The following is a 5,288-nucleotide window of genomic DNA, read 5'->3' on the forward strand; positions in this document are numbered from 1 at the left end:
GATAAGAGGAAATTCCCGTTGGCTAAAGGAGGACAATTTGGCCAAAGGAGGACAATTTATATACATCAATAGAATGAGGAGTATGAATGCATAAAAACCACAATTCATAATGATACTGAAAAAAAGGATCAGTGCACAAGAGCTCTTTATCCTTCACAGCCGAGCCCAGAGGTTGTTTCTGTAAAGAATTTCCTGCTGCCTTCCAAAGTTAATTTCTTCCTCCTCTGTGCCATTATTGTGCCTTACATTTACAATTTCCTTTACATTGCACTGTTCGTCTCCCCAGCCAGGCTGTGAACTCTGTAAACCTGGAACTGTGCTTTGTTCAGCTCTATTATTAAAAAGAAAGATACAAGGCCCAAGGTGGAGTCACATGCCCTCTGAACTGCAAACCCAAACTTAATTGCCCTTTCAACCTCTCCAGGAGTAGTTTTGAGCCAATCATTCTGGAATTTTGTGGTCAGTGCCAGTGAAGTAATCTGCCCCAGGGCTCTCTCCATCCTCCAGAGAAAGATAAGGTAATTCACCTAATAACCCCCTGCCCTTCCCCCTAAGGGAAGGTGACCTTGCCTGAAACAATCCTTTCTTTTGCAAAACTGTTGTTCCACTCTCCTTCCTATAAAAAACCTTTCGTTTTATACAACTCCTTGGAGCCCCCCTCTACTTGCTAGACAGGGTATTGTTGATTGATTCATAAATCACTTAGTAAAGCCAGTCAGATCTTCAGATTTACTCAGGTAAATTTTGTAACCCTATCTTACCAACACTCAGCAACATACCTTGCCTTGAATAGTGCTCAATACATTTTGTTCAAATGCAAAACCATCAAAACTTTCGAAACTACCAAAACACACAATTACCAAGATACATATTATCTTTAGCAGATATTACACATAAAGGAATATATTACATTCTAGGCCTTATAAAAAGATTCCTAATATGACTTCTAGTGTGACTTATGATATAGGACTCCTTATCACCCCTACTTCAAGTCTTCTGGCGCTTTCTGTTATTTGCCTTTGAGACATGAGCTAGTCATTATTGTGTTGTTGCAGAATTTTTTTACCTCCATACCCAGAGTTTGTTGTCTCCCGGCAACACAAATTGGGCAGCAGACAAAAGTTTATTAGAGTATAAGATGGGAAAGGAAGAGTAGTATGAAAGCTCTCTTTACAGTGTGAGAGGGCATTCGAAAGTGAATGCCCGTCAACTACAGGCAAGAGTCTTTGTTTTATAAGGTTCTGGTAGCCCGCCCCCATCCCTTCCTTCCTGTTCCTTCTCAGGTTGTACCCTTATTGGCTGGAGAGTTCTAGGCTCTGGGTTGCCCATTCCTGATTGGCTCCACTCCATTGTGTGAGGGGTCAGACTGGTCATACTGTCCCTTGTATAACATAAGTTTCATGGTTTACTTTTTTTAGTTAGGTATCTTGATTGTCAAATTCCTGCTGGGAACCTGAGTGGGAGTAGCTGGGATCTCTCACATTCTTAAGAGGGGGAGATGTTTACACCAGAGGGGGTTTGCTGGGCTCACAGCTCAGTATTGTTCCAAAATATGTGTTTTTCCCCATCCAGGGAACTCAGGTCTTAATCTTTCCCTCTCTGGCTACTTTATCCTATTTTTACTATCACAATGTTGCCTCTTCACTGTGAAGGTCGCCGTATGCCATGTGGCCATTCATTTATTTGCTGTTTTTCAAAAGATGCCCATGTGGGAAGTTTGATTACCATAACTGGGCAGATAAAATTGGAGAAATAATAAAGCAAATTAATGTGGCAGGACTTGCAGCCTGCATTTCCCCCTGCAACTTCAAACAAACCATTTCCTTCTTTTGGGTCTCAGTTTCCTCATCTACAGAATCAGATCTCACCAGCTGATCCCAGACCCCTTTCCTATGACCCAGAGTCTACGATAATTTTACCTGGCAGGACTCAAAGAAGGGGGACAATACACCTTATGCAGCAGGCTGATTGTGTGCACACAGGAGGTGTCTGATCAGGGGATCATTTCCTGGTAAGACAAGGAAAAAACAAAAAGCTGTTATCTGGCTGGCCCAGGACCTGATGTTGCAATTTTTCATATCTCAGGTAGGTTGGGGAGTAGCCTGGAGGGATGATTCACTGCAGTTCTACCTGCGTAAAATAGAATACACAATGGGATAAATAGAAATGCAGAGCCTGTCTAGGAAGAAGGACAGAGAATACTATAAGCAATGTGATGGACCTTCCCACCCCCATCCCTACTATAACCACCTGTTGACCCAGAATTCCAGATCAACAAATTTGTGGAAGACAGTCTCCCCACACCTGACTTTTCCAGGGCAGACACTGCTAGCTAATCATGGCACTATTTTCTTCTTCGCCTTCTCCTTCTCCTCCTCCTCCTTCTCCTTCTCCTTCTTCTTCTCCTTCTTCCCCTTCTTCTTCTTCTTCTTCTTCTTCTTCTTCTTCTTCCCCTTCTCCTTCTTCTTCCCCTTCTCCTCCTTCTTCTTCTTCCCCTTCCCCTTCTCTTTCTTCTTCTTCCCCTTCTTCTTCTTCTTCTTCTTCTTCTTCTTCTTTTCTCCTCCTCCTCCTCCCCTTCCCCCTCCTCCTCCTTCTTCTTCTTCCCCTTCCCCTTCTCTTTCTTCTTCTTCCCCTTCTCTTTCTTCTTCTTCCCCTCCTCCTCCTCCTTCTTCTTCTCTTTAATTAAAAAAAGTTTTTTTTAATGTTTATTTTATTTTTGAGAGACAGACAGACAGAGACAGAGCATGAGTGAGGGAGGGGCAGAGAGAGAGGGAGACACAGAATCCAAAGCAGTCTCCAGGTTCTGAGCTGTCAGCACAGAGCCCAATGTGGGGCTTGAACTCACGAACCGTGAGATCGTGACCTGAACCAAAGTTGGATGCTTAACTGACTGAGCCACCCAGATGCCCTAGCACTATTTTCTTCTAAAGGCAGACTAGGGATCTTTCTCAATACAGTGTGTTCCAAATACCAGCGATTGATTGGAGTTGGTATTTAGCTGAAGTCTATTTTCCATCCTGGGCTGAAATTTCCTCCTGATTCTAGCAAAATACTAAGAAGATGTCTGTAATTTAAACTAAGTAAGGGACCTTGAGTAAGTTTCCTACTTTGGGTGCTGATTTGTAAACAAAGAATTTCCTGGACCCCTGCCCTGTGTTTTTTGGATTCTAAAATTCTTACCTCCTTTTGGAAAATAGGGGCACCTACGTGACCCTGCTGTCCCAAAGCTCCGGCTTCCTCATAACATAAGATTTAGGCAGCCCAGAGTGTATCTGGACACATCTGATGTGACAAGCATTAGTTGTCTACAGAACTACAAGGGCCATGAGTCATCTTTTGATAACTCTCCCCAACTTCCAGACAACTTCTCTGGGATCAAAACAATCAGATTAGGCTGAAGTGAAGCTTGACAGATAGTGTCCAAGAAAGCCCAGAGGGCTGGCATCTGTTAAGCAGTCATTGCTAACACCTTCCTTGTTAAGAAGCTACTTTTTCTTGTCTTGTTTCAGGCTTCAGTTGCTTTTATTTGGCCTGGAGCCTAGATCAATAATCTCAATCTCTCCCTCTCCTCCAGTAGACCTGAAATAAATAATTTCATATGGAGGGAGGGAAGTGGGACAAATGGCACAGCGACCGAATGTGGAAGGGGAGGTATGTAAGAACGCCAATAGAGGAAATAATAGATGGTATTTACTGAGCACTTTCTGTGGATCAAGCACTGTGTTATCACATTTACTCTTGACAATTTAGGAGATCTGCACTATTATTAATCTCCATTTTACACATGAGAAAATTTAGGCTCAGGGTGTTAATGTTTTAGGGTCCTACAGTGAGTTTGTAGTAGAGGAAAACCTGAGGCATGTCTCTCTGACTTATTCCACCACAATGCACTGCCTGTCCCAATCCAACACTGAAGAATTTTCCTTAAACCACCACAGGTGCATTAGTCAAATTTCTTTTCGTGTGAAGAGCGGAAAACCCATATTCAGGGAACCGTCCCTCTCCATTTATTGATTTTGCTTTTGCTCTATTCTTGGGCAGTCTATCCCTTCATGGTAGCAAGATGTTCACCATCAGCACAAGACTTTGACCTATGCCCTCAGCAACCCCAATAGGAGAAATGATTCTTTCTCCTTATAGCTCTTGTAAAAACCTGGGATTGCGTCTTTTTGTTCTGATCCATCACTACGCCCCACTGAAAAGAAATTAAAATTCATTGTCCAGACCTAGGTCAGCAGCTACCCATCCCCAGAGTGAGTGGGAAGAAAAACGCTTTCAAGTTATAGAGGCTAAAAATCAGGAAGGGATATTCCCCTAAGCCAAATTCAGGTACAGTGTCTTGTAGGAAAGTGGATTGGTATCAACAGTCAGAACAACAGATGTCCGCTCACTAAATTTTTATCTGTGCAACATCTACAATATTCTCAAAGAATCAGACATATGGTCATGCTTTATGAAACAATTAGAAGTTGTTTGTCCTGGTCAAATCCCAGAAGTTTAAAACTTTTCCTAGTACTGGAGCCTGGTCCCAGATCTAGTGTATTAATATAGTCATCGTGGGCAGCCTCTCCATTGTCCTCCTTTGCCCCTCTAGCCAACACTTCACAGAGGTCCCTCAGCCCTCACAGGCAGAAGCAAGTGTGGACTCCTCTCCTCAGGTGGAGAAAGGCTGCACTTTTGCCATAAGAGAGTTTTAAGTCCTGCCTTGTCCCTAGGCTAGGGGGTGGGAGGGACTCCAGCCTCCCACTTGGGGTCACTTGCCTCTCAGATCAGTTTCAGTGTTCTTCAAACCCCCTTTGTCATTCAAGGCCAGGTTCTCATGCACCTTCTCCATGAAGTTTTTTCTATTCCATTCTACTATAGCACTTATCCCACATCTCTCATGATGCAAGATTTTCTTTATTTAAAAAGATTTTTTGTTTAATGTCAAAATGTTTGATGCATATAAAAGAGTGCTTGTAATAGATGTATAACTTGCAAGGAATAAAACAAATGTCCATGAACCTACTGCCTGATATAAGAACTCTATGTGATTTGGCCGGTGTTTAGGAATGTGGTTGATTTTTACATTTTAATCTCATGTCCAGCCACTTTCTTTCTTTCTTTTCTTTTCTTTTTTTGTTTTTGAGAGAGAAAGAGAGAGAGAGAGAGAGAGAGAATCTTAAGCAGTTTCCATGCTCAGATGCTCAGTGCGGAGCCTGATGGGGGACTTGATCCCACGATCCTGGGATCATGACCTGAGCTGAAATCAAGAGTCAGACACTCAACTGCCTGAGCCACCCAGGCGC

This window comes from Leopardus geoffroyi, chromosome A1 (genome assembly GCF_018350155.1).
Source record: "Leopardus geoffroyi isolate Oge1 chromosome A1, O.geoffroyi_Oge1_pat1.0, whole genome shotgun sequence".
NCBI lineage: Eukaryota > Metazoa > Chordata > Mammalia > Carnivora > Felidae > Leopardus > Leopardus geoffroyi.